Genomic DNA, 23,729 nt, shown 5'->3' with positions numbered 1-23,729 from the left:
GCAGTAGACGGAATGTGGCAATGGAACGCTGGCTGCGCGTGTCATAATAGGCTCTGAGCCTTTATATACCTGCGCACAGCAGCAGCCACCTTCAGTCTGCTGCTGGACAGCCAGCAGCAGCAGCAGCAGGAGAGGTAATTAATCAGCAACCCTCCTGCTAAGGGTAGACAGCTGCTCGTTCCACCCCCCCCCGCCTTAATTGGTTCTCCTCCCTTCCAACGGTGTTGAGGCGGGTGGGAACAGCCGGGGGTTGAGGGTACTGTGCTAAAAGAGGTGGAGTTATGCAGATCTAAAACGCGTGGATTGCAGCAGCAGCAAGCCGAAAAGTGCAGGCATGTGAGGGATCTAGAGGTTGACAGCATGTCTTCTTAACGGGAGTCCAGGTGGCCATCTCCACAAATGGACTTTTCAGAATCCTTGGGTGGCACCGTAGTCGGAAACCAATTCTGGTTATCGCTTCTCGGCCTTTTGGCTAAGATCAAGTGTAGTATCTGTTCTTATCAGTTTAATATCTGATACGTCCCCTATCTGGGGACCATATATTAAATGGATTTTTAGAACAGGGAGATGGAAAAAGAGCTTGCTCTGTCCACTCCACGCATTGACCTGGTATTGCAGTATCTCCAGGACCGGTGCACCCCTTCTTTAATGCAGTTTCTAAAATCAGAAAGAATTGAATTCAATGCTTTTTGTTCATTTTGCTTGTTTGTCGGATTTTGGGATGGACTCTTTGGCTTTGCTTTTCTTCTCCTCATTGGATTTTTCATGTTAAAAGTTGCAGAAGCCAGATGACAAGCTCATTTTGGTTCAACTTCAGCAACTGTGCATTGCATTGCCATGTAATGTAATGTAATGCAATGCTATCTATCTAGCTCTCCCTCTATACTTCCTTTTGGATAAACAGACATATTAGGCAAGCATTTTGGAGCTTTCACCTAAATAACTACAGGTGGTGAGATAAGCTGCACAATATAATTGACCTTTCAGTATATTGTTGCACACACACCATCTATTTAGCAAATGCCCTTGTTATCAACAGCAGCCTTTTAAACTCACCTGAGCTAACAGGTATGTGAGCTGGTTACTCTGCTGCGCTTAAAATTTCTTTTTTGGTTTGCTACAATGCCTTTTCTGAAACGTTGTCTCCCTCTGCTGGAACACTGACTTCTTTCATTTAATGCCTGCAGACTATAAAAGAGAAACCAACCCAAAAAGTTTGGTTGATTAGTCTGTGGCATTCTTTTAAACTGTTGCTTATGGCGGTCTTTGTGAGCTTCTCAGTGACATTCAGCCATCCAGGTATCCCGCCTGCAGTAGACGGAATGTGGCAATGGAACGCTGGCTGCGCATGTCATAATAGGCTCTGAGCCTTTATATACCTGCGCACAGCAGCAGCCACCTTCAGTCTGCTGCTGGACAGCCAGCAGCAGCAGCAGCAGGAGAGGTAATTAATCAGCAACCCTCCTGCTAAGGGTAGACAGCTGCTCGTTCCACCCCCCCCCCCCGCCTTAATTGGTTCTCCTCCTTTCCAACGGTGTTGAGGCGGGTGGGAACAGCCGGGGGTTGAGGGTACTGTGCTAAAAGAGGTGGAGTTATGCAGATCTAAAACGCGTGGATTGCAGCAGCAGCAAGCCGAAAAGTGCAGGCATGTGAGGGATCTAGAGGTTGAGAGCATGTCTTCTTAACGGGAGTCCAGGTGGCCATCTCCACAAATGGACTTTTCAGAATCCTTGGGTGGCACCGTAGTCGGAAACCAATTCTGGTTATCGCTTCTCGGCCTTTTGGCTAAGATCAAGTGTAGTATCTGTTCTTATCAGTTTAATATCTGATACGTCCCCTATCTGGGGACCATATATTAAATGGATTTTTAGAACAGGGAGATGGAAAAAGAGCTTGCTCTGTCCACTCCACGCATTGACCTGGTATTGCAGTATCTCCAGGACCGGTGCACCCCTTCTTTAATGCAGTCTCTAAAATCAGAAAGAATTGAATTCAATGCTTTTTGTTCATTTTGCTTGTTTGTCGGATTTTGGGATGGACTCTTTGGCTTTGCTTTTCTTCTCCTCATTGGATTTTTCATGTTAAAAGTTGCAGAAGCCAGATGACAAGCTCATTTTGGTTCAACTTCAGCAACTGTGCATTGCATTGCCATGTAATGTAATGTAATGCAATGCTATCTATCTAGCTCTCCCTCTATACTTCCTTTTGGATAAACAGACATATTAGGCAAGCATTTTGGAGCTTTCACCTAAATAACTACAGGTGGTGAGATAAGCTGCACAATATAATTGACCTTTCAGTATATTGTTGCACACACACCATCTATTTAGCAAATGCCCTTGTTATCAACAGCAGCCTTTTAAACTCACCTGAGCTAACAGGTATGTGAGCTGGTTACTCTGCTGCGCTTAAAATTTCTTTTTTGGTTTGCTACAATGCCTTTTCTGAAACGTTGTCTCCCTCTGCTGGAACACTGACTTCTTTCATTTAATGCCTGCAGACTATAAAAGAGAAACCAACCCAAAAAGTTTGGTTGATTAGTCTGTGGCATTCTTTTAAACTGTTGCTTATGGCGGTCTCTGTGAGCTTCTCAGTGACATTCAGCCATCCAGGTATCCCGCCTGCAGTAGACGGAATGTGGCAATGGAACACTGGCTGCGCGTGTCATAATAGGCTCTGAGCCTTTATATACCTGCGCACAGCAGCAGCCACCTTCAGTCTGCTGCTGGACAGCCAGCAGCAGCAGCAGCAGGAGAGGTAATTAATCAGCAACCCTCCTGCTAAGGGTAGACAGCTGCTCGTTCCACCCCCCCCCCGCCTTAATTGGTTCTCCTCCCTTCCAACGGTGTTGAGGCGGGTGGGAACAGCCGGGGGTTGAGGGTACTGTGCTAAAAGAGGTGGAGTTATGCAGATCTAAAACGCATGGATTGCAGCAGCAGCAAGCCGAAAAGTGCAGGCATGTGAGGGATCTAGAGGTTGACAGCATGTCTTCTTAACGGGAGTCCAGGTGGCCATCTCCACAAATGGACTTTTCAGAATCCTTGGGTGGCACCGTAGTCGGAAACCAATTCTGGTTATCGCTTCTCGGCCTTTTGGCTAAGATCAAGTGTAGTATCTGTTCTTATCAGTTTAATATCTGATACGTCCCCTATCTGGGGACCATATATTAAATGGATTTTTAGAACAGGGAGATGGAAAAAGAGCTTGCTCTGTCCACTCCAAGCATTGACCTGGTATTGCAGTATCTCCAGGACCGGTGCACCCCTTCTTTAATGCAGTTTCTAAAATCAGAAAGAATTGAATTCAATGCTTTTTGTTCATTTTGCTTGTTTGTCGGATTTTGGGATGGACTGTTTGGCTTTGCTTTTCTTCTCCTCATTGGATTTTTCATGTTAAAAGTTCCAGAAGCCAGATGACAAGCTCATTTTGGTTCAACTTCAGCAACTGTGCATTGCATTGCCATGTAATGTAATGTAATGCAATGCTATCTATCTAGCTCTCCCTCTATACTTCCTTTTGGATAAACAGACATATTAGGCAAGCATTTTGGAGCTTTCACCTAAATAACTACAGGTGGTGAGATAAGCTGCACAATATAATTGACCTTTCAGTATATTGTTGCACACACACCATCTATTTAGCAAATGCCCTTGTTATCAACAGCAGCCTTTTAAACTCACCTGAGCTAACAGGTATGTGAGCTGGTTACTCTGCTGCGCTTAAAATTTCTTTTTTGGTTTGCTACAATGCCTTTTCTGAAACGTTGTCTCCCTCTGCTGGAACACTGACTTCTTTCATTTAATGCCTGCAGACTATAAAAGAGAAACCAACCCAAAAAGTTTGGTTGATTAGTCTGTGGCATTCTTTTAAACTGTTGCTTATGGCGGTCTCTGTGAGCTTCTCAGTGACATTCAGCCATCCAGGTATCCCGCCTGCAGTAGACGGAATGTGGCAATGGAACGCTGGCTGCGCGTGTCATAATAGGCTCTGAGCCTTTATATACCTGCGCACAGCAGCAGCCACCTTCAGTCTGCTGCTGGACAGCCAGCAGCAGCAGCAGCAGGAGAGGTAATTAATCAGAAACCCTCCTGCTAAGGGTAGACAGCTGCTCGTTCCACCCCCCCCCCGCCTTAATTGGTTCTCCTCCCTTCCAACGGTGTTGAGGCGGGTGGGAACAGCCGGGGGTTGAGGGTACTGTGCTAAAAGAGGTGGAGTTATGCAGATCTAAAACGCGTGGATTGCAGCAGCAGCAAGCCGAAAAGTGCAGGCATGTGAGGGATCTAGAGGTTGACAGCATGTCTTCTTAACGGGAGTCCAGGTGGCCATCTCCACAAATGGACTTTTCAGAATCCTTGGGTGGCACCGTAGTCGGAAACCAATTCTGGTTATCGCTTCTCGGCCTTTTGGCTAAGATCAAGTGTAGTATCTGTTCTTATCAGTTTAATATCTGATACGTCCCCTATCTGGGGACCATATATTAAATGGATTTTTAGAACAGGGAGATGGAAAAAGAGCTTGCTCTGTCCACTCCACGCATTGACCTGGTATGGCAGTATCTCCAGGACCGGTGCACCCCTTCTTTAATGCAGTTTCTAAAATCAGAAAGAATTGAATTCAATGCTTTTTGTTCATTTTGCTTGTTTGTCGGATTTTGGGATGGACTCTTTAGCTTTGCTTTTCTTCTCCTCATTGGATTTTTCATGTTAAAAGTTGCAGAAGCCAGATGACAAGCTCATTTTGGTTCAACTTCAGCAACTGTGCATTGCATTGCCATGTAATGTAATGTAATGCAATGCTATCTATCTAGCTCTCCCTCTATACTTCCTTTTGGATAAACAGACATATTAGGCAAGCATTTTGGAGCTTTCACCTAAATAACTACAGGTGGTGAGATAAGCTGCACAATATAAATGACCTTTCAGTATATTGTTGCACACACACCATCTATTTAGCAAATGCCCTTGTTATCAACAGCAGCCTTTTAAACTCACCTGAGCTAACAGGTATGTGAGCTGGTTACTCTGCTGCGCTTAAAATTTCTTTTTTGGTTTGCTACAATGCCTTTTCTGAAACGTTGTCTCCCTCTGCTGGAACACTGACTTCTTTCACTTAATACCTGCAGACTATAAAAGAGAAACCAACCCAAAAAGTTTGGTTGATTAGTCTGTGGCATTCTTTTAAACTGTTGCTTATGGCGGTCTCTGTGAGCTTCTCAGTGACATTCAGCCATCCAGGTATCCCGCCTGCAGAAGACGGAATGTGGCAATGGAACGCTGGCTGCGCGTGTCATAATAGGCTCTGAGCCTTTATATACCTGCGCACAGCAGCAGCCACCTTCAGTCTGCTGCTGGACAGCCAGCAGCAGCAGCAGCAGGAGAGGTAATTAATCAGCAACCCTCCTGCTAAGGGTAGACAGCTGCTCGTTCCACCCCCCCCCGCCACGGTGTTGAGGCGGGTGGGAACAGCCGGGGGTTGAGGGTACTGTGCTAAAAGAGGTGGAGTTATGCAGATCTAAAACGCGTGGATTGCAGCAGCAGCAAGCCGAAAAGTGCAGGCATGTGAGGGATCTAGAGGTTGACAGCATGTCTTCTTAACGGGAGTCCAGGTGGCCATCTCCACAAATGGACTTTTCAGAATCCTTGGGTGGCACCGTAGTCGGAAACCAATTCTGGTTATCGCTTCTCGGCCTTTTGGCTAAGATCAAGTGTAGTATCTTTTGAAAAGGCAGTTTTGTCCTTGGGCTGCCCTAGTAAATTGATGCATATTACACACTGGTTTGGTGCACTTGTTAGTACGCCAGGTGGCTCATAGAGTTATCTGATGGAAAACATGGCCCTCCAGGATCGAAGTCACTAGGCTGGGTAAGTGTGAGGGCTTTGGAGCAATGTGCCCCAGGAGTAGGCGCCCTGGTGGGAGTCCAAGCTTACTGGGACTGGGAACCCCAGAAAGACTTGGCTTCGTAGCATGCCGCACCTTTGCCAATCATACTTTCTGAGCAACCCCCCCTATTCCTGGCCTCCGGGCTAGGAAGGGGAATTTTTATAAACCCGGTCGGAGGTCCGGTCAGCTTTGGGCTGAGAAACCAACACAGGCTCCAGCTCCTCTAGGGTGGCAGCCTAGATGGAAGCTGGGAGCACGAAAACGGCTCTTCTCCGGCTTCGGCTAGGGAGAGCATCGGAGATCCCTGACCCTCGCTGTGGCCTTCTGGCTCGGAGGGATGGGGATGGTTTATTGGGGACCCTCTCCTCCGGGAAGGGTCCACATGAATCCTCGCCTCGTGCGCTGTTTTGGTGTGACTTCGGTCACATTTTTCAGTGCCTTGGATGCAGCTTCAATCAAAAAATCTGTTCTTATCAGTTTAATATCTGATACGTCCCCTATCTGGGGACCATATATTAAATGGATTTTTAGAACAGGGAGATGGAAAAAGAGCTTGCTCTGTCCACTCCACGCATTGATCTGGTATTGCAGTATCTCCAGGACCGGTGCACCCCTTCTTTAATGCAGTTTCTAAAATCAGAAAGAATTTAATTCAATGCTTTTTGTTCATTTTGCTTGTTTGTCGGATTTTGGGATGGACTCTTTGGCTTTGCTTTTCTTCTCCTCATTGGATTTTTCATGTTAAAAGTTGCAGAAGCCAGATGACAAGCTCATTTTGGTTCAACTTCAGCAACTGTGCATTGCATTGCCATGTAATGTAATGTAATGCAATGCTATCTATCTAGCTCTCCCTCTATACTTCCTTTTGGATAAACAGACATATTAGGCAAACATTTTGGAGCTTTCACCTAAATAACTACAGGTGGTGAGATAAGCTGCACAATATAATTGACCTTTCAGTATATTGTTGCACACACACCATCTATTTAGCAAATGCCCTTGTTATCAACAGCAGCCTTTTAAACTCACCTGAGCTAACAGTTATGTGAGCTGGTTACTCTGCTGCGCTTAAAATTTCTTTTTTGGTTTGCTACAATGCCTTTTCTGAAACCATGTCTCCCTCTGCTGGAACACTGACTTCTTTCATTTAATGCCTGCAGACTATAAAAGAGAAACCAACCCAAAAAGTTTGGTTGATTAGTCTGTGGCATTCTTTTAAACTGTTGCTTATGGCGGTCTCTGTGAGCTTCTCAGTGACATTCAGCCATCCAGGTATCCCGCCTGCAGTAGACGGAATGTGGCAATGGAACGCTGGCTGCGCGTGTCATAATAGGCTCTGAGCCTTTATATACCTGCGCACAGCAGCAGCCACCTTCAGTCTGCTGCTGGACAGCCAGCAGCAGCAGCAGCAGGAGAGGTAATTAATCAGCAACCCTACTGCTAAGGGTAGACAGCTGCTCGTTCCACCCCCCCCCCGCCTTAATTGGTTCTCCTCCCTTCCAACGGTGTTGAGGCGGGTGGGAACAGCCGGGGGTTGAGGGTACTGTGCTAAAAGAGGTGGAGTTATGCAGATCTAAAATGCGTGGATTGCAGCAGCAGCAAGCCGAAAAGTGCAGGCATGTGAGGGATCTAGAGGTTGACAGCATGTCTTCTTAACGGGAGTCCAGGTGGCCATCTCCACAAATGGACTTTTCAGAATCCTTGGGTGGCACCGTAGTCGGAAACCAATTCTGGTTATCGCTTCTCGGCCTTTTGGCTAAGATCAAGTGTAGTATCTGTTCTTATCAGTTTAATATCTGATACGTCCCCTATCTGGGGACCATATATTAAATGGATTTTTAGAACAGGGAGATGGAAAAAGAGCTTGCTCTGTCCACTCCACGCATTGACCTGGTATTGCAGTATCTCCAGGACCGGTGCACCCCTTCTTTAATGCAGTTTCTAAAATCAGAAAGAATTGAATTCAATGCTTTTTGTTCATTTTGCTTGTTTGTCGGATTTTGGGATGGACTCTTTGGCTTTGCTTTTCTTCTCCTCATTGGATTTTTCATGTTAAAAGTTGCAGAAGCCAGATGACAAGCTCATTTTGGTTCAACTTCAGCAACTGTGCATTGCATTGCCATGTAATGTAATGTAATGCAATGCTATCTATCTAGCTCTCCCTCTATACTTCCTTTTGGATAAACAGACATATTAGGCAAGCATTTTGGAGCTTTCACCTAAATAACTACAGGTGGTGAGATAAGCTGCACAATATAATTGACCTTTCAGTATATTGTTGCACACACACCATCTATTTAGCAAATGCCCTTGTTATCAACAGCAGCCTTTTAAACTCACCTGAGCTAACAGGTATGTGAGCTGGTTACTCTGCTGCGCTTAAAATTTCTTTTTTGGTTTGCTACAATGCCTTTTCTGAAACGTTGTCTCCCTCTGCTGGAACACTGACTTCTTTCATTTAATGCCTGCAGACTATAAAAGAGAAACCAACCCAAAAAGTTTGGTTGATTAGTCTGTGGCATTCTTTTAAACTGTTGCTTATGGCGGTCTCTGTGAGCTTCTCAGTGACATTCAGCCATCCAGGCCTGCAGTAGACGGAATGTGGCAATGGAACGCTGGCTGCGCGTGTCATAATAGGCTCTGAGCCTTTATATACCTGCGCACAGCAGCAGCCACCTTCAGTCTGCTGCTGGACAGCCAGCAGCAGCAGCAGCAGGAGAGGTAATTAATCAGCAACCCTCCTGCTAAGGGTAGACAGCTGCTCGTTCCACCCCCCCCCCCCGCCTTAATTGGTTCTCCTCCCTTCCAACGGTGTTGAGGCGGGTGGGAACAGCCGGGGGTTGAGGGTACTGTGCTAAAAGAGGTGGAGTTATGCAGATCTAAAACGCGTGGATTGCAGCAGCAGCAAGCCGAAAAGTGCAGGCATGTGAGGGATCTAGAGGTTGACAGCATGTCTTCTTAACGGGAGTCCAGGTGGCCATCTCCACAAATGGACTTTTCAGAATCCTTGGGTGGCACCGTAGTCGGAAACCAATTCTGGTTATCGCTTCTCGGCCTTTTGGCTAAGATCAAGTGTAGTATCTGTTCTTATCAGTTTAATATCTGATACGTCCCCTATCTGGGGACCATATATTAAATGGATTTTTAGAACAGGGAGATGGAAAAAGAGCTTGCTCTGTCCACTCCACGCATTGACCTGGTATTGCAGTATCTCCAGGACCGGTGCACCCCTTCTTTAATGCAGTTTCTAAAATCAGAAAGAATTGAATTCAATGCTTTTTGTTCATTTTGCTTGTTTGTCGGATTTTGGGATGGACTCTTTGGCTTTGCTTTTCTTCTCCTCATTGGATTTTTCATGTTAAAAGTTGCAGAAGCCAGATGACAAGCTCATTTTGGTTCAACTTCAGCAACTGTGCATTGCATTGCCATGTAATGTAATGTAATGCAATGCTATCTATCTAGCTCTCCCTCTATACTTCCTTTTGGATAAACAGACATATTAGGCAAGCATTTTGGAGCTTTCACCTAAATAACTACAGGTGGTGAGATAAGCTGCACAATATAATTGACCTTTCAGTATATTGTTGCACACACACCATCTATTTAGCAAATGCCCTTGTTATCAACAGCAGCCTTTTAAACTCACCTGAGCTAACAGGTATGTGAGCTGGTTACTCTGCTGCGCTTAAAATTTCTTTTTTGGTTTGCTACAATGCCTTTTCTGAAACGTTGTCTCCCTCTGCTGGAACACTGACTTCTTTCATTTAATGCCTGCAGACTATAAAAGAGAAACCAACCCAAAAAGTTTGGTTGATTAGTCTGTGGCATTCTTTTAAACTGTTGCTTATGGCGGTCTCTGTGAGCTTCTCAGTGACATTCAGCCATCCAGGTATCCCGCCTGCAGTAGACGGAATGTGGCAATGGAACGCTGGCTGCGCGTGTCATAATAGGCTCTGAGCCTTTATATACCTGCGCACAGCAGCAGCCACCTTCAGTCTGCTGCTGGACAGCCAGCAGCAGCAGCAGCAGGAGAGGTAATTAATCAGCAACCCTCCTGCTAAGGGTAGACAGCTGCTCGTTCCACCCCCCCCCCCCCGCCTTAATTGGTTCTCCTCCCTTCCAACGGTGTTGAGGCGGGTGGGAACAGCCGGGGGTTGAGGGTACTGTGCTAAAAGAGGTGGAGTTATGCAGATCTAAAACGCGTGGATTGCAGCAGCAGCAAGCCGAAAAGTGCAGGCATGTGAGGGATCTAGAGGTTGACAGCATGTCTTCTTAACGGGAGTCCAGGTGGCCATCTCCACAAATGGACTTTTCAGAATCCTTGGGTGGCACCGTAGTCGGAAACCAATTCTGGTTATCGCTTCTCGGCCTTTTGGCTAAGATCAAGTGTAGTATCTGTTCTTATCAGTTTAATATCTGATACGTCCCCTATCTGGGGACCATATATTAAATGGATTTTTAGAACAGGGAGATGGAAAAAGAGCTTGCTCTGTCCACTCCACGCATTGACCTGGTATTGCAGTATCTCCAGGACCGGTGCACCCCTTCTTTAATGCAGTTTCTAAAATCAGAAAGAATTGAATTCAATGCTTTTTGTTCATTTTGCTTGTTTGTCGGATTTTGGGATGGACTCTTTGGCTTTGCTTTTCTTCTCCTCATTGGATTTTTCATGTTAAAAGTTGCAGAAGCCAGATGACAAGCTCATTTTGGTTCAACTTCAGCAACTGTGCATTGCATTGCCATGTAATGTAATGTAATGCAATGCTATCTATCTAGCTCTCCCTCTATACTTCATTTTGGATAAACAGACATATTAGGCAAGCATTTTGGAGCTTTCACCTAAATAACTACAGGTGGTGAGATAAGCTGCACAATATAATTGACCTTTCAGTATATTGTTGCACACACACCATCTATTTAGCAAATGCCCTTGTTATCAACAGCAGCCTTTTAAACTCACCTGAGCTAACAGGTATGTGAGCTGGTTACTCTGCTGCGCTTAAAATTTCTTTTTTGGTTTGCTACAATGCCTTTTCTGAAACGTTGTCTCCCTCTGCTGGAACACTGACTTCTTTCATTTAATGCCTGCAGACTATAAAAGAGAAACCAACCCAAAAAGTTTGGTTGATTAGTCTGTGGCATTCTTTTAAACTGTTGCTTATGGCGGTCTCTGTGAGCTTCTCAGTGACATTCAGCCATCCAGGTATCCCGCCTGCAGTAGACGGAATGTGGCAATGGAACGCTGGCTGCGCGTGTCATAATAGGCTCTGAGCCTTTATATACCTGCGCACAGCAGCAGCCACCTTCAGTCTGCTGCTGGACAGCCAGCAGCAGCAGCAGCAGGAGAGGTAATTAATCAGCAACCCTCCTGCTAAGGGTAGACAGCTGCTCGTTCCACCCCCCCCCCCGCCTTAATTGGTTCTCCTCCCTTCCAACGGTGTTGAGGCGGGTGGGAACAGCCGGGGGTTGAGGGTACTGTGCTAAAAGAGGTGGAGTTATGCAGATCTAAAACGCGTGGATTGCAGCAGCAGCAAGCCGAAAAGTGCAGGCATGTGAGGGATCTAGAGGTTGACAGCATGTCTTCTTAACGGGAGTCCAGGTGGCCATCTCCACAAATGGACTTTTCAGAATCCTTGGGTGGCACCGTAGTCGGAAACCAATTCTGGTTATCGCTTCTCGGCCTTTTGGCTAAGATCAAGTGTAGTATCTGTTCTTATCAGTTTAATATCTGATACGTCCCCTATCTGGGGACCATATATTAAATGGATTTTTAGAACAGGGAGATGGAAAAAGAGCTTGCTCTGTCCACTCCACGCATTGACCTGGTATTGCAGTATCTCCAGGACCGGTGCACCCCTTCTTTAATGCAGTTTCTAAAATCAGAAAGAATTGAATTCAATGCTTTTTGTTCATTTTGCTTGTTTGTCGGATTTTGGGATGGACTCTTTGGCTTTGCTTTTCTTCTCCTCATTGGATTTTTCATGTTAAAAGTTGCAGAAGCCAGATGACAAGCTCATTTTGGTTCAACTTCAGCAACTGTGCATTGCATTGCCATGTAATGTAATGTAATGCAATGCTATCTATCTAGCTCTCCCTCTATACTTCCTTTTGGATAAACAGACATATTAGGCAAGCATTTTGGAGCTTTCACCTAAATAACTACAGGTGGTGAGATAAGCTGCACAATATAATTGAGCTTTCAGTATATTGTTGCACACACACCATCTATTTAGCAAATGCCCTTGTTATCAACAGCAGCCTTTTAAACTCACCTGAGCTAACAGGTATGTGAGCTGGTTACTCTGCTGCGCTTAAAATTTCTTTTTTGGTTTGCTACAATGCCTTTTCTGAAACGTTGTCTCCCTCTGCTGGAACACTGACTTCTTTCATTTAATGCCTGCAGACTATAAAAGAGAAACCAACCCAAAAAGTTTGGTTGATTAGTCTGTGGCATTCTTTTAAACTGTTGCTTATGGCGGTCTCTGTGAGCTTCTCAGTGACATTCAGCCATCCAGGTATCCCGCCTGCAGTAGACGGAATGTGGCAATGGAACGCTGGCTGCGCGTGTCATAATAGGCTCTGAGCCTTTATATACCTGCGCACAGCAGCAGCCACCTTCAGTCTGCTGCTGGACAGCCAGCAGCAGCAGCAGCAGGAGAGGTAATTAATCAGCAACCCTCCTGCTAAGGGTAGACAGCTGCTCGTTCCACCCCCCCCCCCCCGCCTTAATTGGTTCTCCTCCCTTCCAACGGTGTTGAGGCGGGTGGGAACAGCCGGGGGTTGAGGGTACTGTGCTAAAAGAGGTGGAGTTATGCAGATCTAAAACGCGTGGATTGCAGCAGCAGCAAGCCGAAAAGTGCAGGCATGTGAGGGATCTAGAGGTTGACAGCATGTCTTCTTAACGGGAGTCCAGGTGGCCATCTCCACAAATGGACTTTTCAGAATCCTTGGGTGGCACCGTAGTCGTAAACCAATTCTGGTTATCGCTTCTCGGCCTTTTGGCTAAGATCAAGTGTAGTATCTGTTCTTATCAGTTTAATATCTGATACGTCCCCTATCTGGGGACCATATATTAAATGGATTTTTAGAACAGGGAGATGGAAAAAGAGCTTGCTCTGTCCACTCCACGCATTGACCTGGTATTGCAGTATCTCCAGGACCGGTGCACCCCTTCTTTAATGCAGTTTCTAAAATCAGAAAGAATTGAATTCAATGCTTTTTGTTCATTTTGCTTGTTTGTCGGATTTTGGGATGGACTCTTTGGCTTTGCTTTTCTTCTCCTCATTGGATTTTTCATGTTAAAAGTTGCAGAAGCCAGATGACAAGCTCATTTTGGTTCAACTTCAGCAACTGTGCATTGCATTGCCATGTAATGTAATGTAATGCAATGCTATCTATCTAGCTCTCCCTCTATACTTCCTTTTGGATAAACAGACATATTAGGCAAGCATTTTGGAGCTTTCACCTAAATAACTACAGGTGGTGAGATAAGCTGCACAATATAATTGACCTTTCAGTATATTGTTGCACACACACCATCTATTTAGCAAATGCCCTTGTTATCAACAGCAGCCTTTTAAACTCACCTGAGCTAACAGGTATGTGAGCTGGTTACTCTGCTACGCTTAAAATTTCTTTTTTGGTTTGCTACAATGCCTTTTCTGAAACGTTGTCTCCCTCTGCTGGAACACTGACTTCTTTCATTTAATGCCTGCAGACTATAAAAGAGAAACCAACCCAAAAAGTTTGGTTGATTAGTCTGTGGCATTCTTTTAAACTGTTGCTTATGGCGGTCTCTGTGAGCTTCTCAGTGACATTCAGCCATCCAGGTATCCCGCCTGCAGTAGACGGAATGTGGCAATGGAACGCTGGCTGCGCGTGTCATAATAGGCTCTGAGCCTTTATATACCTGCGCACAGCAGCAGCCACCTTCAGTCTGCTGCTGGACAGCCAGCAGCAGCAGCAGCAGGAGAGGTAATTAATCAGCAACCCTCCTGCTAAGGGTAGACAGCTGCTCGTTCCACCCCCCCCCCCCGCCTTAATTGGTTCTCCTCCCTTCCAACGGTGTTGAGGCGGGTGGGAACAGCCGGGGGTTGAGGGTACTGTGCTAAAAGAGGTGGAGTTATGCAGATCTAAAACGCGTGGATTGCAGCAGCAGCAAGCCGAAAAGTGCAGGCATGTGAGGGATCTAGAGGTTGAGAGCATGTCTTCTTAACGGGAGTCCAGGTGGCCATCTCCACAAATGGACTTTTCAGAATCCTTGGGTGGCACCGTAGTCGTAAACCAATTCTGGTTATCGCTTCTCGGCCTTTTGGCTAAGATCAAGTGTAGTATCTGTTCTTATCAGTTTAATATCTGATACGTCCCCTATCTGGGGACCATATATTAAATGGATTTTTAGAACAGGGAGATGGAAAAAGAGCTTGCTCTGTCCACTCCACGCATTGACCTGGTATTGCAGTATCTCCAGGACCGGTGCACCCCTTCTTTAATGCAGTTTCTAAAATCAGAAAGAATTGAATTCAATGCTTTTTGTTCATTTTGCTTGTTTGTCGGATTTTGGGATGGACTCTTTGGCTTTGCTTTTCTTCTCCTCATTGGATTTTTCATGTTAAAAGTTGCAGAAGCCAGATGACAAGCTCATTTTGGTTCAACTTCAGCAACTGTGCATTGCATTGCCATGTAATGTAATGTAATGCAATGCTATCTATCTAGCTCTCCCTCTATACTTCCTTTTGGATAAACAGACATATTAGGCAAGCATTTTGGAGCTTTCACCTAAATAACTACAGGTGGTGAGATAAGCTGCACAATATAATTGACCTTTCAGTATATTGTTGCACACACACCATCTATTTAGCAAATGCCCTTGTTATCAACAGCAGCCTTTTAAACTCACCTGAGCTAACAGGTATGTGAGCTGGTTACTCTGCTACGCTTAAAATTTCTTTTTTGGTTTGCTACAATGCCTTTTCTGAAACGTTGTCTCCCTCTGCTGGAACACTGACTTCTTTCATTTAATGCCTGCAGACTATAAAAGAGAAACCAACCCAAAAAGTTTGGTTGATTAGTCTGTGGCATTCTTTTAAACTGTTGCTTATGGCGGTCTCTGTGAGCTTCTCAGTGACATTCAGCCATCCAGGTATCCCGCCTGCAGTAGACGGAATGTGGCAATGGAACGCTGGCTGCGCGTGTCATAATAGGCTCTGAGCCTTTATATACCTGCGCACAGCAGCAGCCACCTTCAGTCTGCTGCTGGACAGCCAGCAGCAGCAGCAGCAGGAGAGGTAATTAATCAGCAACCCTCCTGCTAAGGGTAGACAGCTGCTCGTTCCACCCCCCCCCCCCGCCTTAATTGGTTCTCCTCCCTTCCAACGGTGTTGAGGCGGGTGGGAACAGCCGGGGGTTGAGGGTACTGTGCTAAAAGAGGTGGAGTTATGCAGATCTAAAACGCGTGGATTGCAGCAGCAGCAAGCCGAAAAGTGCAGGCATGTGAGGGATCTAGAGGTTGAGAGCATGTCTTCTTAACGGGAGTCCAGGTGGCCATCTCCACAAATGGACTTTTCAGAATCCTTGGGTGGCACCGTAGTCGTAAACCAATTCTGGTTATCGCTTCTCGGCCTTTTGGCTAAGATCAAGTGTAGTATCTGTTCTTCTCAGTTTAATATCTGATACATCCCCTATCTGGGGACCATATATTAAATGGATTTTTAGAACAGGGAGATGGAAAAAGAGCTTGCTCTGTCCACTCCACGCATTGACCTGGTATTGCAGTATCTCCAGGACCGGTGCACCCCTTCTTTAATGCAGTTTCTAAAATCAGAAAGAATTGAATTCAATGCTTTTTGTTCATTTTGCTTGTTTGTCGGATTTTGGGATGGACTCTTTGGCTTTGCTTTTCTTCTCCTCATTGGATTTTTCATGTTAAAAGTTGCAGAAGCCAGATGACAAGCTCATTTTGGTTCAACTTCAGCAACTGTGCATTGCATTGCCATGTAATGTAATGTAATGCAATGCTATCTATCTAGCTCTCCCTCTATACTTCCTTTTGGATAAACAGACATATTAGGCAAGCATTTTGGAGCTTTCACCTAAATAACTACAGGTGGTGAGATAAGCTGCACAATATAATTGACCTTTCAGTATATTGTTGCACACACACCATCTATTTAGCAAATGCCCTTGTTTTCAACAGCAGCCTTTTAAACTCACCTGAGCTAACAGGTATGTGAGCTGGTTACTCTGCTGCGCTTAAAATTTCTTTTTTGGTTTGCTACAATGCCTTTTCTGAAACGTTGTCTCCCTCTGCTGGAACACTGACTTCTTTCATTTAATGCCTGCAGACTATAAAAGAGAAACCAACCCAAAAAGTTTGGTTGATTAGTCTGTGGCATTCTTTTAAACTGTTGCTTATGGCGGTCTCTGTGAGCTTCTCAGTGACATTCAGCCATCCAGGTATCCCGCCTGCAGTAGACGGAATGTGGCAATGGAACGCTGGCTGCGCGTGTCATAATAGGCTCTGAGCCTTTATATACCTGCGCACAGCAGCAGCCACCTTCAGTCTGCTGCTGGACAGCCAGCAGCAGCAGCAGCAGGAGAGGTAATTAATCAGCAACCCTCCTGCTAAGGGTAGACAGCTGCTCGTTCCACCCCCCCCCCGCCTTAATTGGTTCTCCTCCCTTCCAACGGTGTTGAGGCGGGTGGGAACAGCCGGGGGTTGAGGGTACTGTGCTAAAAGAGGTGGAGTTATGCAGATCTAAAACGCGTGGATTGCAGCAGCAGCAAGCCGAAAAGTGCAGGCATGTGAGGGATCTAGAGGTTGACAGCATGTCTTCTTAACGGGAGTCCAGGTGGCCATCTCCACAAATGGACTTTTCAGAATCCTTGGGTGGCACCGTAGTCGGAAACCAATTCTGGTTATCGCTTCTCGGCCTTTTGGCTAAGATCAAGTGTAGTATCTGTTCTTATCAGTTTAATATCTGATACGTCCCCTATCTGGGGACCATATATTAAATGGATTTTTAGAACAGGGAGATGGAAAAAGAGCTTGCTCTGTCCACTCCACGCATTGACCTGGTATTGCAGTATCTCCAGGACCGGTGCACCCCTTCTTTAATGCAGTTTCTAAAATCAGAAAGAATTGAATTCAATGCTTTTTGTTCATTTTGCTTGTTTGTCGGATTTTGGGATGGACTCTTTGGCTTTGCTTTTCTTCTCCTCATTGGATTTTTCATGTTAAAAGTTGCAGAAGCCAGATGACAAGCTCATTTTGGTTCAACTTCAGCAACTGTGCATTGCATTGCCATGTAATGTAATGTAATGCAATGCTATCTATCTAGCTCTCCCTCTATACTTCCTTTTGGATAAACAGACATATTAGGCAAGCATTTTGGAGCTTTCACCTAAATAACTACAGGTGGTGAGATAAGCTGCACAATATAATTGACCTTTCAGTATATTGTTGCACACACACCATCTATTTAGCAAATGCCCTTGTTATCAACAGCAGCCTTTTAAACTCACCTGAGCTAACAGGTATGTGAGCTGGTTACTCTGCTGCGCTTAAAATTTCTTTTTTGGTTTGCTACAATGCCTTTTCTGAAACGTTGTCTCCCTCTGCTGGAACACTGACTTCTTTCATTTAATGCCTGCAGACTATAAAAGAGAAACCAACCCAAAAAGTTTGGTTGATTAGTCTGTGGCATTCTTTTAAACTGTTGCTTATGGCGGTCTCTGTGAGCTTCTCAGTGACATTCAGCCATCCAGGTATCCCGCCTGCAGTAGACGGAATGTGGCAATGGAACGCTGGCTGCGCGTGTCATAATAGGCTCTGAGCCTTTATATACCTGCGCACAGCAGCAGCCACCTTCAGTCTGCTGCTGGACAGCCAGCAGCAGCAGCAGCAGGAGAGGTAATTAATCAGCAACCCTCCTGCTAAGGGTAGACAGCTGCTCGTTCCACCCCCCCCCCCGCCTTAATTGGTTCTCCTCCCTTCCAACGGTGTTGAGGCGGGTGGGAACAGCCGGGGGTTGAGGGTACTGTGCTAAAAGAGGTGGAGTTATGCAGATCTAAAACGCGTGGATTGCAGCAGCAGCAAGCCGAAAAGTGCAGGCATGTGAGGGATCTAGAGGTTGACAGCATGTCTTCTTAACGGGAGTCCAGGTGGCCATCTCCACAAATGGACTTTTCAGAATCCTTGGGTGGCACCGTAGTCGGAAACCAATTCTGGTTATCGCTTCTCGGCCTTTTGGCTAAGATCAAGTGTAGTATCTGTTCTTATCAGTTTAATATCTGATACGTCCCCTATCTGGGGACCATATATTAAATGGATTTTTAGAACAGGGAGATGGAAAAAGAGCTTGCTCTGTCCACTCCACGCATTGACCTGGTATTGCAGTATCTCCAGGACCGGTGCACCCCTTCTTTAATGCAGTTTCTAAAATCAGAAAGAATTGAATTCAATGCTTTTTGTTCATTTTGCTTGTTTGTCGGATTTTGGGATGGACTCTTTGGCTTTGCTTTTCTTCTCCTCATTGGATTTTTCATGTTAAAAGTTGCAGAAGCCAGATGACAAGCTCATTTTGGTTCAACTTCAGCAACTGTGCATTGCATTGCCATGTAATGTAATGTAATGCAATGCTATCTATCTAGCTCTCCCTCTATACTTCCTTTTGGATAAACAGACATATTAGGCAAGCATTTTGGAGCTTTCACCTAAATAACTACAGGTGGTGAGATAAGCTGCACAATATAATTGACCTTTCAGTATATTGTTGCACACACACCATCTATTTAGCAAATGCCCTTGTTATCAACAGCAGCCTTTTAAACTCACCTGAGCTAACAGGTATGTGAGCTGGTTACTCTGCTGCGCTTAAAATTTCATTTTTGGTTTGCTACAATGCCTTTTCTGAAACGTTGTCTCCCTCTGCTGGAACACTGACTTCTTTCATTTAATGCCTGCAGACTATAAAAGAGAAACCAACCCAAAAAGTTTGGTTGATTAGTCTGTGGCATTCTTTTAAACTGTTGCTTATGGCGGTCTCTGTGAGCTTCTCAGTGACATTCAGCCATCCAGGTATCCCGCCTGCAGTAGACGGAATGTGGCAATGGAACGCTGGCTGCGCGTGTCATAATAGGCTCTGAGCCTTTATATACCTGCGCACAGCAGCAGCCACCTTCAGTCTGCTGCTGGACAGCCAGCAGCAGCAGCAGCAGGAGAGGTAATTAATCAGCAACCCTCCTGCTAAGGGTAGACAGCTGCTCGTTCCACCCCCCCCCCCGCCTTAATTGGTTCTCCTCCCTTCCAACGGTGTTGAGGCGGGTGGGAACAGCCGGGGGTTGAGGGTACTGTGCTAAAAGAGGTGGAGTTATGCAGATCTAAAACGCGTGGATTGCAGCAGCAGCAAGCCGAAAAGTGCAGGCATGTGAGGGATCTAGAGGTTGACAGCATGTCTTCTTAACGGGAGTCCAGGTGGCCATCTCCACAAATGGACTTTTCAGAATCCTTGGGTGGCACCGTAGTCGGAAACCAATTCTGGTTATCGCTTCTCGGCCTTTTGGCTAAGATCAAGTGTAGTATCTGTTCTTATCAGTTTAATATCTGATACGTCCCCTATCTGGGGACCATATATTAAATGGATTTTTAGAACAGGGAGATGGAAAAAGAGCTTGCTCTGTCCACTCCACGCATTGACCTGGTATTGCAGTATCTCCAGGACCGGTGCACCCCTTCTTTAATGCAGTTTCTAAAATCAGAAAGAATTGAATTCAATGCTTTTTGTTCATTTTGCTTGTTTGTCGGATTTTGGGATGGACTCTTTGGCTTTGCTTTTCTTCTCCTCATTGGATTTTTCATGTTAAAAGTTGCAGAAGCCAGATGACAAGCTCATTTTGGTTCAACTTCAGCAACTGTGCATTGCATTGCCATGTAATGTAATGTAATGCAATGCTATCTATCTAGCTCTCCCTCTATACTTCCTTTTGGATAAACAGACATATTAGGCAAGCATTTTGGAGCTTTCACCTAAATAACTACAGGTGGTGAGATAAGCTGCACAATATAATTGACCTTTCAGTATATTGTTGCACACACACCATCTATTTAGCAAATGCCCTTGTTATCAACAGCAGCCTTTTAAACTCACCTGAGCTAACAGGTATGTGAGCTGGTTACTCTGCTGCGCTTAAAATTTCTTTTTTGGTTTGCTACAATGCCTTTTCTGAAACGTTGTCTCCCTCTGCTGGAACACTGACTTCTTTCATTTAATGCCTGCAGACTATAAAAGAGAAACCAACCCAAAAAGTTTGGTTGATTAGTCTGTGGCATTCTTTTAAACTGTTGCTTATGGCGGTCTCTGTGAGCTTCTCAGTGACATTCAGCCATCCAGGTATCCCGCCTGCAGTAGACGGAATGTGGCAATGGAACGCTGGCTGCGCGTGTCATAATAGGCTCTGAGCCTTTATATACCTGCGCACAGCAGCAGCCACCTTCAGTCTGCTGCTGGACAGCCAGCAGCAGCAGCAGCAGGAGAGGTAATTAATCAGCAACCCTCCTGCTAAGGGTAGACAGCTGCTCGTTCCACCCCCCCCCCCGCCTTAATTGGTTCTCCTCCCTTCCAACGGTGTTGAGGCGGGTGGGAACAGCCGGGGGTTGAGGGTACTGTGCTAAAAGAGGTGGAGTTATGCAGATCTAAAACGCGTGGATTGCAGCAGCAGCAAGCCGAAAAGTGCAGGCATGTGAGGGATCTAGAGGTTGACAGCATGTCTTCTTAACGGGAGTCCAGGTGGCCATCTCCACAAATGGACTTTTCAGAATCCTTGGGTGGCACCGTAGTCGGAAACCAATTCTGGTTATCGCTTCTCGGCCTTTTGGCTAAGATCAAGTGTAGTATCTGTTCTTATCAGTTTAATATCTGATACGTCCCCTATCTGGGGACCATATATTAAATGGATTTTTAGAACAGGGAGATGGAAAAAGAGCTTGCTCTGTCCACTCCACGCATTGACCTGGTATTGCAGTATCTCCAGGACTGGTGCACCCCTTCTTTAATGCAGTTTCTAAAATCAGAAAGAATTGAATTCAATGCTTTTTGTTCATTTTGCTTGTTTGTCGGATTTTGGGATGGACTCTTTGGCTTTGCTTTTCTTCTCCTCATTGGATTTTTCATGTTAAAAGTTGCAGAAGCCAGATGACAAGCTCATTTTGGTTCAACTTCAGCAACTGTGCATTGCATTGCCATGTAATGTAATGTAATGCAATGCTATCTATCTAGCTCTCCCTCTATACTTCCTTTTGGATAAACAGACATATTAGGCAAGCATTTTGGAGCTTTCACCTAAATAACTACAGGTGGTGAGATAAGCTGCACAATATAATTGACCTTTCAGTATATTGTTGCACACACACCATCTATTTAGCAAATGCCCTTGTTATCAACAGCAGCCTTTTAAACTCACCTGAGCTAACAGGTATGTGAGCTGGTTACTCTGCTGCGCTTAAAATTTCTTTTTTGGTTTGCTACAATGCCTTTTCTGAAACGTTGTCTCCCTCTGCTGGAACACTGACTTCTTTCATTTAATGCCTGCAGACTATAAAAGAGAAACCAACCCAAAAAGTTTGGTTGATTAGTCTGTGGCATTCTTTTAAACTGTTGCTTATGGCGGTCTCTGTGAGCTTCTCAGTGACATTCAGCCATCCAGGTATCCCGCCTGCAGTAGACGGAATGTGGCAATGGAACGCTGGCTGCGCGTGTCATAATAGGCTCTGAGCCTTTATATACCTGCGCACAGCAGCAGCCACCTTCAGTCTGCTGCTGGACAGCCAGCAGCAGCAGCAGCAGGAGAGGTAATTAATCAGCAACCCTCCTGCTAAGGGTAGACAGCTGCTCGTTCCACCCCCCCCCCCGCCTTAATTGGTTCTCCTCCCTTCCAACGGTGTTGAGGCGGGTGGGAACAGCCGGGGGTTGAGGGTACTGTGCTAAAAGAGGTGGAGTTATGCAGATCTAAAACGCGTGGATTGCAGCAGCAGCAAGCCGAAAAGTGCAGGCATGTGAGGGATCTAGAGGTTGACAGCATGTCTTCTTAACGGGAGTCCAGGTGGCCATCTCCACAAATGGACTTTTCAGAATCCTTGGGTGGCACCGTAGTCGGAAACCAATTCTGGTTATCGCTTCTCGGCCTTTTGGCTAAGATCAAGTGTAGTATCTGTTCTTATCAGTTTAATATCTGATACGTCCCCTATCTGGGGACCATATATTAAATGGATTTTTAGAACAGGGAGATGGAAAAAGAGCTTGCTCTGTCCACTCCACGCATTGACCTGGTATTGCAGTATCTCCAGGACCGGTGCACCCCTTCTTTAATGCAGTTTCTAAAATCAGAAAGAATTGAATTCAATGCTTTTTGTTCATTTTGCTTGTTTGTCGGATTTTGGGATGGACTCTTTGGCTTTGCTTTTCTTCTCCTCATTGGATTTTTCATGTTAAAAGTTGCAGAAGCCAGATGACAAGCTCATTTTGGTTCAACTTCAGCAACTGTGCATTGCATTGCCATGTAATGTAATGTAATGCAATGCTATCTATCTAGCTCTCCCTCTATACTTCCTTTTGGATAAACAGACATATTAGGCAAGCATTTTGGAGCTTTCACCTAAATAACTACAGGTGGTGAGATAAGCTGCACAATATAATTGACCTTTCAGTATATTGTTGCACACACACCATCTATTTAGCAAATGCCCTTGTTATCAACAGCAGCCTTTTAAACTCACCTGAGCTAACAGGTATGTGAGCTGGTTACTCTGCTGCGCTTAAAATTTCTTTTTTGGTTTGCTACAATGCCTTTTCTGAAACGTTGTCTCCCTCTGCTGGAACACTGACTTCTTTCATTTAATGCCTGCAGACTATAAAAGAGAAACCAACCCAAAAAGTTTGGTTGATTAGTCTGTGGCATTCTTTTAAACTGTTGCTTATGGCGGTCTCTGTGAGCTTCTCAGTGACATTCAGCCATCCAGGTATCCCGCCTGCAGTAGACGGAATGTGGCAATGGAACGCTGGCTGCGCGTGTCATAATAGGCTCTGAGCCTTTATATACCTGCGCACAGCAGCAGCCACCTTCAGTCTGCTGCTGGACAGCCAGCAGCAGCAGCAGCAGGAGAGGTAATTAATCAGCAACCCTCCTGCTAAGGGTAGACAGCTGCTCGTTCCACCCCCCCCCCGCCTTAATTGGTTCTCCTCCCTTCCAACGGTGTTGAGGCGGGTGGGAACAGCCGGGGGTTGAGGGTACTGTGCTAAAAGAGGTGGAGTTATGCAGATCTAAAACGCGTGGATTGCAGCAGCAGCAAGCCGAAAAGTGCAGGCATGTGAGGGATCTAGAGGTTGACAGCATGTCTTCTTAACGGGAGTCCAGGTGGCCATCTCCACAAATGGACTTTTCAGAATCCTTGGGTGGCACCGTAGTCGGAAACCAATTCTGGTTATCGCTTCTCGGCCTTTTGGCTAAGATCAAGTGTAGTATCTGTTCTTATCAGTTTAATATCTGATACGTCCCCTATCTGGGGACCATATATTAAATGGATTTTTAGAACAGGGAGATGGAAAAAGAGCTTGCTCTGTCCACTCCACGCATTGACCTGGTATTGCAGTATCTCCAGGACCGGTGCACCCCTTCTTTAATGCAGTTTCTAAAATCAGAAAGAATTGAATTCAATGCTTTTTGTTCATTTTGCTTGTTTGTCGGATTTTGGGATGGACTCTTTGGCTTTGCTTTTCTTCTCCTCATTGGATTTTTCATGTTAAAAGTTGCAGAAGCCAGATGACAAGCTCATTTTGGTTCAACTTCAGCAACTG

At 45.5% G+C, this 23,729-nt stretch overlaps 18 non-coding genes and 1 pseudogene across 18 annotated transcripts; all 19 read left to right on the top strand.

The window, feature by feature from the left end:
- Nucleotides 1-452: 452 nt before the first annotated feature.
- On the top strand, nt 453-643 carry LOC141241105 (U2 spliceosomal RNA). The gene has a single exon (XR_012305891.1). It is a non-coding gene; the product is annotated as a U2 spliceosomal RNA (small nuclear RNA).
- A 1,122-nt stretch (nt 644-1,765) lies between these two features.
- Nucleotides 1,766-1,956, top strand: LOC141241104 (U2 spliceosomal RNA). The gene has a single exon (XR_012305890.1). It is a non-coding gene; the product is annotated as a U2 spliceosomal RNA (small nuclear RNA).
- A 1,120-nt stretch (nt 1,957-3,076) lies between these two features.
- Nucleotides 3,077-3,267, top strand: LOC141241232 (U2 spliceosomal RNA). Its single transcript, XR_012306014.1, has one exon. It is a non-coding gene; the product is annotated as a U2 spliceosomal RNA (small nuclear RNA).
- Nucleotides 3,268-4,387: 1,120 nt separating this feature from the next.
- On the top strand, nt 4,388-4,578 carry LOC141241265 (U2 spliceosomal RNA). The gene has a single exon (XR_012306046.1). It is a non-coding gene; the product is annotated as a U2 spliceosomal RNA (small nuclear RNA).
- A 1,096-nt stretch (nt 4,579-5,674) lies between these two features.
- On the top strand, nt 5,675-5,790 carry LOC141241351 (U2 spliceosomal RNA; annotated as a pseudogene).
- Nucleotides 5,791-6,314: 524 nt separating this feature from the next.
- On the top strand, nt 6,315-6,496 carry LOC141241321 (U2 spliceosomal RNA). Its single transcript, XR_012306100.1, has one exon. It is a non-coding gene; the product is annotated as a U2 spliceosomal RNA (small nuclear RNA).
- A 1,120-nt stretch (nt 6,497-7,616) lies between these two features.
- LOC141241103 (U2 spliceosomal RNA) lies at nt 7,617-7,807 on the top strand. The gene has a single exon (XR_012305889.1). It is a non-coding gene; the product is annotated as a U2 spliceosomal RNA (small nuclear RNA).
- A 1,115-nt stretch (nt 7,808-8,922) lies between these two features.
- Nucleotides 8,923-9,113, top strand: LOC141241101 (U2 spliceosomal RNA). The gene has a single exon (XR_012305887.1). It is a non-coding gene; the product is annotated as a U2 spliceosomal RNA (small nuclear RNA).
- A 1,123-nt stretch (nt 9,114-10,236) lies between these two features.
- On the top strand, nt 10,237-10,427 carry LOC141241100 (U2 spliceosomal RNA). The gene has a single exon (XR_012305886.1). It is a non-coding gene; the product is annotated as a U2 spliceosomal RNA (small nuclear RNA).
- Nucleotides 10,428-11,548: 1,121 nt separating this feature from the next.
- Nucleotides 11,549-11,739, top strand: LOC141241099 (U2 spliceosomal RNA). The gene has a single exon (XR_012305885.1). It is a non-coding gene; the product is annotated as a U2 spliceosomal RNA (small nuclear RNA).
- Nucleotides 11,740-12,862: 1,123 nt separating this feature from the next.
- Nucleotides 12,863-13,053, top strand: LOC141241098 (U2 spliceosomal RNA). The gene has a single exon (XR_012305884.1). It is a non-coding gene; the product is annotated as a U2 spliceosomal RNA (small nuclear RNA).
- A 1,122-nt stretch (nt 13,054-14,175) lies between these two features.
- LOC141241097 (U2 spliceosomal RNA) lies at nt 14,176-14,366 on the top strand. Its single transcript, XR_012305883.1, has one exon. It is a non-coding gene; the product is annotated as a U2 spliceosomal RNA (small nuclear RNA).
- A 1,122-nt stretch (nt 14,367-15,488) lies between these two features.
- LOC141241315 (U2 spliceosomal RNA) lies at nt 15,489-15,679 on the top strand. Its single transcript, XR_012306094.1, has one exon. It is a non-coding gene; the product is annotated as a U2 spliceosomal RNA (small nuclear RNA).
- A 1,120-nt stretch (nt 15,680-16,799) lies between these two features.
- Nucleotides 16,800-16,990, top strand: LOC141241096 (U2 spliceosomal RNA). The gene has a single exon (XR_012305882.1). It is a non-coding gene; the product is annotated as a U2 spliceosomal RNA (small nuclear RNA).
- A 1,121-nt stretch (nt 16,991-18,111) lies between these two features.
- LOC141241095 (U2 spliceosomal RNA) lies at nt 18,112-18,302 on the top strand. Its single transcript, XR_012305881.1, has one exon. It is a non-coding gene; the product is annotated as a U2 spliceosomal RNA (small nuclear RNA).
- Nucleotides 18,303-19,423: 1,121 nt separating this feature from the next.
- On the top strand, nt 19,424-19,614 carry LOC141241094 (U2 spliceosomal RNA). Its single transcript, XR_012305880.1, has one exon. It is a non-coding gene; the product is annotated as a U2 spliceosomal RNA (small nuclear RNA).
- A 1,121-nt stretch (nt 19,615-20,735) lies between these two features.
- On the top strand, nt 20,736-20,926 carry LOC141241239 (U2 spliceosomal RNA). Its single transcript, XR_012306021.1, has one exon. It is a non-coding gene; the product is annotated as a U2 spliceosomal RNA (small nuclear RNA).
- A 1,121-nt stretch (nt 20,927-22,047) lies between these two features.
- On the top strand, nt 22,048-22,238 carry LOC141241093 (U2 spliceosomal RNA). The gene has a single exon (XR_012305879.1). It is a non-coding gene; the product is annotated as a U2 spliceosomal RNA (small nuclear RNA).
- Nucleotides 22,239-23,358: 1,120 nt separating this feature from the next.
- LOC141241092 (U2 spliceosomal RNA) lies at nt 23,359-23,549 on the top strand. The gene has a single exon (XR_012305878.1). It is a non-coding gene; the product is annotated as a U2 spliceosomal RNA (small nuclear RNA).
- Nucleotides 23,550-23,729: the final 180 nt, after the last annotated feature.

This window comes from Phyllobates terribilis, unplaced genomic scaffold (genome assembly GCF_046119375.1).
Source record: "Phyllobates terribilis strain yellow unplaced genomic scaffold, ASM4611937v1 Scaffold_986__1_contigs__length_492241, whole genome shotgun sequence".
In the NCBI taxonomy this organism is placed as follows: domain Eukaryota; kingdom Metazoa; phylum Chordata; class Amphibia; order Anura; family Dendrobatidae; genus Phyllobates; species Phyllobates terribilis.
Note: the sequence above shows the minus strand (reverse complement) of the source record. Positions and strands in the feature narration are given on the sequence as shown.